We start from the raw sequence: 11,510 nt of genomic DNA on the forward strand, positions 1-11,510 counted from the left end.
AAGGATAGGTGTTAGCTCTTCTCTAAATGTTTGATAGAATTCGCCTGTGAAGCCCTCTGGTCCTGGGCTTTTGTTTGTTGGAACATTTTTAATCACAGCTTCAATTTCAGTGCTTGTGATTGGTCTGTTCATATTTATTATTTCTTCCTGGTTCAGTCTTGGCAGATTGTGCATTTCTAAGAATTTGTCCATTTCTTCCAGGTTTTCCATTTTCTTGGCATAGTGTTGCTTGTAGTAATCTCTCTTGATCTTTTGTATTTCTGCAGTGTCAGTTTTTACTTCTCCTTTTTCATTTCTAATTCTGTTGATTTGTGTCTTCTCCCTTTTTTTCCTAATGAGTCTGGCTAATGGTTTATCAATTTTTTTTATCTTCTCAAAGAACCAGCTTTTAGTTTTATTGATCTTTGCTATCATTTCCTTCATTTCTTTTCATTTTTTTCTGATCTGATCTTTATGATTTCTTTCCTTCTGCTAAATTTGGGGTTTTTTTGTTTTTCTTTCTCTAATTGCTTTAGGTGCAAGGTTAGGTTGTTTTTTCAAGGTGTTTCCTGTTTCATAAGGGAGGATTGTATTGCTATAAAATTCCCTCATAGAACTGCTTTTGCTGCATCTCATAGGTTTTGGGTTGGCATGTCTCCATTGTCATTTGTTTCTAGGTATTTTTTGATTTCCTCTTTGATTTCTTCAGTGATCACTTGGTTATTAAGTCGTGTATTGTTTAGCCTCCATTTGTTTGTATTTGTTACAGATCTTTTCCTGTAACTGATATCTAGTCTCATAGCCTTGTGTTTGGAAAAGATACTTGTTACAATTTCAATTTTCTTAAATTTACCAAGGCTTGATTTGTGACCCAAGATATGATCTATCCTGGAGAATGTTCCATGAGCACTTGAGAAAAATGTGTATTCTGTTGTTTTTGGATGGAATGTCCTATAAATATCAATTAAGTCCATCTTGTTTAATGTATCATTTAAAGCTTGTGTTTATTTATTTTCATTTTGGATGATCTGTCAATTGGTGAAAGTGAGGTGTTAAAGTCCCCTATGATGAACGTGTTACTGTCGATTTCCCCTTTTATGGTTGTTAGTATTTGCCTTATGGAGCATTTAATCCATTTACATTTAAGGTAATTATCGATATACATGTTCCTATTCCCATTTTCTTAGTTGTTTTGCGTTTTGTTATTCTCTTGTGTTTCTTGCCTAGAGAAGTTCCTTTAGCATTTGTTGTAAAGCTGGTTTGGTGGTTCTTAACTCTCTCAGCTTTTGCTTGTCTGCAAAGTTTTTAATTTCTCCATCAAATCTGAATGAGATCCTTCCTGGGTAGTAATCTTGGTTGTAAGTTTTTCTCCTTCATCACTTTAAATATGTCTTGCCACTCCCTTCTGGCTTGCACAGTTTCTGCTGAAAGATCAGCTGTTAACCTTATGGGGATTTCCTTGTGTGTTAATTGTTGTTTTTCCCTTGCTGCTTTTAATATGTTTTCTTTGTATTTAATTTTTGATAGCTTGATTAATATGTGTCTTGTTATGTTTCTCCTTGGATTTATCCTGTATGGGACTCTCTGTGCTTCCTGGAGTTGATTTACTATTTCCTTTCCCATATTAGGGATGTTTTCAACTATAATCTCTTCACATATTTTCTCAGTCCCTTTCTTTTTCTGTTCTTCTTCTGGGACCCCTAAAATTCGAATGTTGGTACGTTTAATGTTGTCCCAGAAGTCTCTGAGACTGTCCTCAGTTCTTTTCATTCTTTTTTCTTTATTTTGCTCTGCAGCAGTTACTTTCACTATTTTATTTTCTTAATTGTTGTTTTTCCCTTGCTGCTTTTAATATGTTTTCTTTGTATTTAATTTTTGATAGCTTGATTAATATGTGTCTTGTTATGTTTCTCCTTGGATTTATCCTGTATGGGACTCTCTGTGCTTCCTGGAGTTGATTTACTATTTCCTTTCCCATATTAGGGATGTTTTCAACTATAATCTCTTCACATATTTTCTCAGTCCCTTTCTTTTTCTGTTCTTCTTCTGGGACCCCTAAAATTCGAATGTTGGTACGTTTAATGTTGTCCCAGAAGTCTCTGAGACTGTCCTCAGTTCTTTTCATTCTTTTTTCTTTATTTTGCTCTGCAGCAGTTATTTTCACTATTTTATCTTCCAGGTCACTTATCTGTTCTTCTGCCTCAGTTATTCTTCTATTGATCCCTTCTAGAGTATTTTTAATATCATTTATTGTGTTGTTCATCGTTGCTTGTTTCCTCTTTAGTTCTTCTAGGTCCTTGTTAAATGTTTCTTGCATTTTGCCTATTCTATTTCCATGATTTTGGATCATCTTTACTATCATTATTCTGAATTCTTTTTCAGGTAGACTGCCTATTTCCTCTTCATTTGTTAGGTCTGGTGAGTTTTTACCTTGCTCCTTCATCTGCTATGTGTTTTTCTGTCTTCACTTTTTGCTTATCTTACTGTGTTTGGGGTCTCCTTTTTGCAGGCTGCAGGTTCGTAGTTCCCGTTGTTTTTGGTGTCTGTCCGCATGGCTAAAGTTGGTTCAGTGGGTTGTTTAGGCTTCCTGGTGGAGGGGACTAGTGCTTGTGTTCTGGTGCATGAGGCTGGATCTTGTCTTTCTGGTGGGCAGGTCCACGTCTGATGGTGTTTTGGCGTGTCTGTTGCCTTATTATGATTTTAGGCAGCCTCTCTGCTAATGGGTGGGGTTGTGTTCCTGTCGTGCTAGTTGTTTGGCATAGGGTGTCCAGCATTCTAGCTTGCTTGTCATTGAGTGAAGCTGGGTGTTGGTGTTGAGATGGAGATCTCTCGGAGATTTTTGCCATTTGATATTACGTGGAGCTGGGAAGTCTCCTGTGGATCAGTGTCCTGAAGTTGGCTCTCCCATCTCAGAGGCACAGCACTGACTCCTGGCTGGAGCACCAAGAGCCTTTCATCCACATGGCTCAGAATAAAAGGGAGAAAAAGTAGAAAGAAAGAAAGGAAGAGGATAAAATAAAATAAAGTAAGATAAAATAAAATAAAGTTATTAAAATAAAAAATAATCATTAAGAAAAAAATTTTTTAAGTTAAAAAATAACAAAAGAAATACAGGTGGACACAACCCTAGGACAAATGGTGAAAGCGAAGCTATACAGACGAAATCTCACACAGAAGCATACACATACACACTCACAAAAAGAGGAAAAGTGGAAAAAATAATATATCTTTCTCTCAAAGTCCACCTTCTCAATTTGGGATGATTCATAGCGTATTCAGGTATTCCACAGATGCAGGGTACATCAAGTTGATTGTGGAGATTTAATCTGCTGCTTCTGAGGCTGCTGGGAGAGATTTCCCTTTCTCTTCTTTGTTCCCACAGCTCCCGGGGTTCAGCTTTGGATTTGGCCCCGCCTCTGCGTGTAGGTCGCCTGAGGGCGTCTGTTCTTCGCTCAGACAGGATGGTGTTAAAGGAGCAGGTGATTCGGGGGCTCTGGCTCACTCAGGCCGGGGGGAGGAGGGGTACGGATGCGGAGTGAGCCTCCCTCTAGGTGGTCACAAAGCACCGAGCTGATCTCCCTGTGCTTTGCGGCTGCTTCCCACTAGCTGTCTATTTTACATTTGGTAGTGTATATGGAGCTCCTTTAAGCAGTGCTCTTAATCCCGTCTCCTCGTGCACCAGGAAACAAAGAGGGAAGAAAAAGTCTCTTGGCTCTTCGGCTGGTCCAGACTTTTTCCCGGACTCCCTCCTGGCTAGCCGTGGTGCACTAACCCCTTCAGGCTCTGTTCACGCTGTCAGCCCTCTCCCTGAGATCCGACCAAAGCCCGAGCCTCAGCTCCCAGCACCCCCGTCCGCCCCAGTGGGTGAGCAGACAAGCCTCTCGGGCTGGTGAGTTCCGGTCGGCTCCGATCCTCTGTGCGGGAATCTCTCCACTTTGCCCTCTGCACCCCTGTTGCTGCGTTCTCCTCCGCAGCTCCGAACCTTCCCCCTCTGGCCCCCGCAGTCTCCGCCCACGAAGGAGCTTCCTAGTGTGTGGAAACCTTTCCTCCTTCACAGCTCCCTCCCACTGGTGCAGGTCCCGTCCCTATTCTTTTGTCTCTGTTTATTCTTTTTTCTCTTGCCCTACCCAGGTCCGTGGGGGAGTTTCTTGCCTTTTGGGAGGTCTGAGGTCTTCTTCCCGCGTTCCGTGGGTGTTCTATAGGAGCAGTTCCACGTGTAGATGTATTTCTGTTGTAACTATGGGGAGGAAGGTGATCTCCACGTTTTACTCTTCCGCCATCTTCCCAGCCCCTCTGAGTTTTTATTGTATAGTAATAATACTTACTATGTAACTATAAGTAACACTTATATAGCAATAACTAGTACTAGATTGCTGTTTATGTACATTTGCCTAGTTTAAAATAGGCATAATTTCCTATTTAAATTTTCCTTAGATTTCATGCAGTTTCATTGGTCCTAAATGTATTACAAATTATTTTATTCTTGTGTGGGAGACATTTATATAAATGCTTAGGTGAGTTGAGGACAAGTATTTGAATAAATAACTTCACTGCACGGCATGCAGGATCTTGAACCTGTGCCCCGTGTGGTGGAAGCTCAGAGTCTTAACCACTAGACTGCCAGGGAAGTCCCTGAATAAGTAACTTTTAATGATAGAGTTCAGTTCCTCTGCTATTACCCTTATTATGATTTTAGGCAGCCTCTCTGCTAATGGGTGGGGTTGTGTTCCTGTCGTGCTAGTTGTTTGGCATAGGGTGTCCAGCATTCTAGCTTGCTTGTCATTGAGTGAAGCTGGGTGTTGGTGTTGAGATGGAGATCTCTCGGAGATTTTTGCCATTTGATATTACGTGGAGCTGGGAAGTCTCCTGTGGATCAGTGTCCTGAAGTTGGCTCTCCCATCTCAGAGGCACAGCACTGACTCCTGGCTGGAGCACCAAGAGCCTTTCATCCACATGGCTCAGAATAAAAGGGAGAAAAAGTAGAAAGAAAGAAAGGAAGAGGATAAAATAAAATAAAGTAAGATAAAATAAAATAAAGTTATTAAAATAAAAAATAATCATTAAGAAAAAAATTTTTTAAGTTAAAAAATAACAAAAGAAATACAGGTGGACACAACCCTAGGACAAATGGTGAAAGCGAAGCTATACAGACGAAATCTCACACAGAAGCATACACATACACACTCACAAAAAGAGGAAAAGTGGAAAAAATAATATATCTTTCTCTCAAAGTCCACCTTCTCAATTTGGGATGATTCATAGCGTATTCAGGTATTCCACAGATGCAGGGTACATCAAGTTGATTGTGGAGATTTAATCTGCTGCTTCTGAGGCTGCTGGGAGAGATTTCCCTTTCTCTTCTTTGTTCCCACAGCTCCTGGCGTTCAGCTTTGGATTTGGCCCTGCCTCTGCGTGTAGGTTGCCTGAGGGCGTCTGTTCTTCGCTCAGAGAGGACCGGGTTAAAGGAGTAGCTAATTCGGAGTCTCTGGCTCACTCAGGCCAGGGGGTGGGAGGGGTATGGGGGGAGCCTGGGGCAACAGAGGGCAGCATGATGTTGCACCAACCTGAGGTGTGCTGTGCGTTCTCCCGGGGAAGTTGTCCCTGGATCTTGGGACCCTGGCAATGGCGGGCTGCACATGCTCCCGGGAGGGGAGGCGTGGATAGTGACCTGTGCTCACACACAGGCTTCTTGGTGGTGGCAGCAGCCGCCTTAGTGTCTCCTTCCCATTTCTGGGGTCCGCTCTGATAGCTGTGGCTTGCGCCCGTCTCTGGAGCTCCTTTGTTTTTTTTTAATTTTTTTTTATTTTGTCTCTTGGCTCTTCGGCTGGTCCAGACTTTTTCCCGGACTCCCTCCTGGCTAGCCGTGGTGCACTAACCCCTTCAGGCTCTGTTCACGCTGTCAGCCCTCTCCCTGAGATCCGACCAAAGCCCGAGCCTCAGCTCCCAGCACCCCCGTCCGCCCCAGTGGGTGAGCAGACAAGCCTCTCGGGCTGGTGAGTTCCGGTCGGCTCCGATCCTCTGTGCGGGAATCTCTCCACTTTGCCCTCTGCACCCCTGTTGCTGCGTTCTCCTCCGCAGCTCCGAACCTTCCCCCTCTGGCCCCCGCAGTCTCCGCCCACGAAGGAGCTTCCTAGTGTGTGGAAACCTTTCCTCCTTCACAGCTCCCTCCCACTGGTGCAGGTCCCGTCCCTATTCTTTTGTCTCTGTTTATTCTTTTTTCTCTTGCCCTACCCAGGTCCGTGGGGGAGTTTCTTGCCTTTTGGGAGGTCTGAGGTCTTCTTCCCGCGTTCCGTGGGTGTTCTATAGGAGCAGTTCCACGTGTAGATGTATTTCTGTTGTAACTATGGGGAGGAAGGTGATCTCCACGTTTTACTCTTCCGCCATCTTCCCAGCCCCTCTGAGTTTTTATTGTATAGTAATAATACTTACTATGTAACTATAAGTAACACTTATATAGCAATAACTAGTACTAGATTGCTGTTTATGTACATTTGCCTAGTTTAAAATAGGCATAATTTCCTATTTAAATTTTCCTTAGATTTCATGCAGTTTCATTGGTCCTAAATGTATTACAAATTATTTTATTCTTGTGTGGGAGACATTTATATAAATGCTTAGGTGAGTTGAGGACAAGTATTTGAATAAATAACTTCACTGCACGGCATGCAGGATCTTGAACCTGTGCCCCGTGTGGTGGAAGCTCAGAGTCTTAACCACTAGACTGCCAGGGAAGTCCCTGAATAAGTAACTTTTAATGATAGAGTTCAGTTCCTCTGCTATTACTTTCCAAAGTAGATAGAACAAACACGTTGTTCAGGGCGATAGAGTAATATGTTCCTAGGGTCTAGATATTGCCCACATCACCTTTACTGGTCAGTCTACTTTGTTACAGTAATTGTGGCTAGTATTGCTTCATTATTATTTGGCTATTCATTTATAGTTCTGAAAGCACAATATTGTACCCTTTAGTATACTCTACCCCTTTAGTATACTCTTACTAGCTTCAGGAAAAAAATTTAGAGAAATGTGCTTAAATCTGAAAGGTAAGTTTCCGAAGAACTGATGTAAATGAAATTCACAACAGCTCCTCTTTTATATCCACTCTAAAAATAAGTACAGGTTGAGCCAAGAACACATACTAGTGACCAGTTGTTACATGTTTTTTTTTTTTGGCTGTCCTGCGCAGTTTTCAGGATCTCAGTTCCCTGACCAGGGATTGAACCTGGCCCATGCCAGTGAAAAAGCGCTGTGTCCTAACCACTGGACTGCCAGGGAATTCCTACATCTTCTTATCCTTATCTCTTTGAACTCATTCCAAGTTCTTGTGCTAACCTATTAAACTAATCATACCTAAAATAGAGCTGAAAACATACTGTTTCACATTTAAAGTATATATTGTAATAAGTTCCTGCCATGAAATCTGAATATAGAAGAAATTGTCAAGAAAAATTGTAAGAATACATTGTAAATGAAATAAAGTAACAGTGAAATGGCTAATAACGAAAGGTTATGGCTTTCCATCTATCTCATATTTTAGCTTTAATTCACTAATTCTTTATTGAAATTTCTGAGATGTAAAAAAGTGTGTTACCACTTCACACCCATTAGGATAGCTATTATTTTAAAAAAAACAGAAAATAATAACAAGTGTTGGTGAGGATGTAGAGAAATTGAAACCCCTGTGCATTGTTGGTAGGAATGAAAAATGGTACAGTTGCTATGGAAAACAGTACAGTGATTCCTCAAAAAATTAAATGTGGAATTACCAAGTGATCCAGCAATTCCAAGTCTAAGTATATACCCAAAAGAATTAAAAGCAGGGACTTAAACAGATATTTGTATAACAGTGATTATAACAGCATTATTCACAGTAGCGCAAAGATAGAAGCGACCCAAAGGTGTGTTAGAAGATGAGTAGATAAACAAAATATGGCATATACATACAATGCAGTATTATTCAGCCTTAAGAAGGAATAACATTCCGGGCTTCCCTGATGGTGCAATGGTTAAGAATCCACCTGCCAATGCAGGAGACACGGGTTTGAGCCCTGGACTGGGAAGATCCCACATGCTGTGGAGCAACTAAACCCGTGCGCCACAACTACTGAGCCTGTGCTCTAGAGCCCTCGAGCCACAACTACTGAGCCCATGTGCCACAACTACTGAAGCCTGCGTGCCTAGAGCCCGTGCTCTGCAACAAGAGAAGCCTGTGCACCACAGCAAAGAGTAGCCCCGACTCGCCGCAACTAGAGAAAACCTGTGTGCAGCAACGAAGACCCAACTCAGCCAATAAATAAATAAATAAATTTATAAGAGAAAAAAACAGAAATAAAAGGCCATATACTCGTGTGTGCATACACACACATGGACACAGACACTTCTTTTTTTTTAAAAAAAAAGAAGGAATAAGATTCTGATGTGATACAACATGGGTAAACCTTTAAGATATTATGCTAAATGAAATACACCAGGCAAAAAAGGGCAAATGATTCTACTTATATGAGGAACCTAGAGTAGTCAAATTCGTACAGTCAGAAAATAGAATGGTGGTTACTAGGGGGTTGGTAGAGGTGAAATGGGTAATTGGTGTTTAATGACTATAGTTTCAGTTTAGGAAGATGAGCAAGTTCTGGAGATGGATGGTGGTCATGGTTGCACAACAGTGTGAATGTACTTAATGCTACTAAACTTTAATTTTAATTTTAAAGGAATTAGAAAAAGAAGAACAAACAAAGCCCAAAGTCAGCAGAAGGAAGCAAATAATAAAAATGAGAGTGGAAATAAATAAAATAAAGACCAAAAAAAACCAGAAGATCAGTGAAACCAAGAACAAAGCTGGAGGTACCATACTCCCTGACTTCAGACAATACTACAAAGCTACAGTAATCCAAACAGTATGGTACTGGCACAAAACAGACAAGCAGATCAATGGAACAGAATAGAGAGCCCAGAAATAAATCCAGTTATATGGTCAGTTAATCTATGGCAAAGGACGCAAGAATATACAATGGGGAAAACATAGTTTCTTCAGTAACTGGTGTTGGGAAAACTGGACAGCTACATACAGGAGAATGAAACTCGAACATTTCCTCACACTATATACAAAAATAAACTCAAAATGGATTAAAGACCTAAATGTAAGATCTAAAACCATAGAACTCCTAAAAGAAAGTATAGGCAGTATTCTCTTTGACATTGGTCTTATGAATAGTTTTTGTATCTCTCTTCTCAGACAAGGGAAACAAAAGCAAAAATTTAAAAATGGGAGCTAATCAAACTTAAAAGCTTTTGCACAGAGAAGGAAACCATCAACAAAATGAAGAGACAACCTTGAATGGGAGAAGACATTTGCAAACAATATGTCTGATAAGGGGTCAAATCCAAACTATATAAAGAACTCATACAAATCAATATTTTAAAAAATCAATTCAATTAAAAAATGGGCAGAGGACTTGAATAGTCATTTTTCTCAAAGAAGACATACATATGGCCAACAGACATATGAAAAGATGCTCAGCATCACTAACCATCAGGGAAATGCATATCAAAATCATAGTGAGATATCACCTCACACCTGTCATAATGGCTATCATCAAAAAGACAAGAAATAACAAGTATTGGCTAGGATGTGGAGAAAAGGGAACCCTTGTGCACTGCTGGTGGAAATGTAAATTGGTACAGCCACTATGGAAAGCAATATAAAAGTTCCTCAGAACATTAAAAACAGTACTACCATGTGATCCAGCAGTGCCACTTCTAGGTGTTTATCCAAAGAAAATGAAAACACCAATATTAAAAGATAGATATATATATATATATATATATATATATATATATATACACCTGGGTGTTATACTTAGTGAAATAACTCAGAGAGAAAGACAAATATTGTATATTTTTACTTATATGTGGAATCCAAAAAATAAAGCACATGAACAAATAGAACAGAAACAGATGCACAGATATAGAGAACAAACTAGTGTTTACCAGAGGGGAAAATGATGGGAGGAGGGGCAAAATAGCTGAAGGGGATTAAGAGGTACAAACTACTAGCTATAAAATAAATAGGTTACAAAGATGTAATGCACAGCACAGGGAATATAGTCAATATTTTATGACAATTTTTATGGAATATATTCTATGAAAATACTGAATTACTATGTTGTATACCTGAAACTAATGTAATACTGTAAGTCGACTATACTTTAATTTAAAAAATAGTTAAAATGATCAATTTTATGTTATGTGTATTTTACGGCCCCCCCCCACACAAACTTTTACAAAGTATCTGCTTTTCTCAGGAAATAATAGTCTTTCTAAGCCCATAAATACTTTTAGAGGAAGAAGAAATGTCATATACAACTATGTGAGGAAAATCATCTCTGACTTCCACTGAGAATTCTGAATGGAAACAACTTAAAAAATAGCATAATGTATTGGACATAGCCATTGTAATAGGCCATTGCAACATTTCATGGCTTTATAGGACAAACAGGGAATTCAATGAAGGGAAGAAAATTCTTTAAAGTAAATTTCAATGATGTCCTTGTTAGGGATACACATTCTCAATCCAACTATTTATAAAAGTTGGCTTATGACAGGTTTTAGTCAAGGCTGAAAATGTAAATTATCAGGGCCCTTTAAAACAAAATGAAATCAGGTATTTTTTCCTCTTTGTTCTGTGGTGTATTCTAGAGTCTTCCTTCGTGGAAGATGGAAACATGGTGGAAACTCTCCTGAACCATCCAGTGGTTGGTCAGTTGAAGAAAGGAGCCATAATAACTATATGTAGCCTGTTCGTTTTGTAAAAACCTAGAACATATATTAATTCATTCTCCAATATTTATATGTAGGGTCAAGGCCTTTTCCTTGTATATGGGTCCTTTGAAATTCCTCCTTTTCTTTCTTGTATAAACCACATCCATATTGTTTCATTCCAGGTTTCCAGATTTCCAATTTCTAGTTTGCTTTCATGAAAGTAGAGAATAGAATTTTTAGATTTTTATGATTTCTCTCCCCCCATTCTGTTAAAGTTGCTTATGTGCAGCTATTTCAGCAGTTTACTGTTCACCTTTATTGAATCTTTCTAAAGCATTCACCTTTGTTTTCACAGAAATAGTAACTCTCTTTTATACTCATGTTTCATGAGTTTACATAATATTTTTATGTACGTTTACATAATATTTAATTAAATCACACGATCAAAAGGAGTTCAGTGGGCATAAACAGGCTTGGGAGCAAACACAGATGAGACTAAGTATGTCAACACACTACTGGTGGGACAAAGAGTGCACTTAAGCATGCTGTGGGCATCTGAATATTTGGGTGATAGAATGGAGACCATTAGTTAACCCATTGGTGGTGGGTTTAGAGACCCTTTTTTTTTTTTTTTTTGCGGTTCATGTGGCCTCTCCCGTTGCGGAGCACAGGCTCCAGATGCGCAGGCTCAGCGGCCATGGCTCATGGGCCCAGCCGCTCCGCGGCATGTGGGATCTTCCCAGACCAGGGCACAAACCCGTGTCCCCTGCATC

The 11,510-nt window shown here is 39.9% G+C and overlaps 1 protein-coding gene across 3 annotated transcripts in view; it reads left to right on the plus strand.

Annotated features, from left to right (window-relative positions):
- The window catches only part of ATP7A (ATPase copper transporting alpha), a 150,456-nt gene that overhangs the window by 43,255 nt on the left and 95,691 nt on the right, over positions 1–11,510 (plus strand). The window contains exon 1 of one of the 3 annotated variants that reach the window (XM_055081745.1): positions 5,371–5,393. The exons of the other annotated variants lie outside the window; for them this stretch is intronic. The gene's annotated coding sequence lies outside the window, so the exon portion shown is untranslated. Of the gene's footprint in view, positions 1–5,370; positions 5,394–11,510 lie in introns of those variants that run through there. 3 annotated transcript variants of the gene reach the window in all.

This window comes from Physeter macrocephalus, chromosome 21 (genome assembly GCF_002837175.3).
Source record: "Physeter macrocephalus isolate SW-GA chromosome 21, ASM283717v5, whole genome shotgun sequence".
In the NCBI taxonomy this organism is placed as follows: Eukaryota; Metazoa; Chordata; class Mammalia; order Artiodactyla; family Physeteridae; genus Physeter; species Physeter macrocephalus.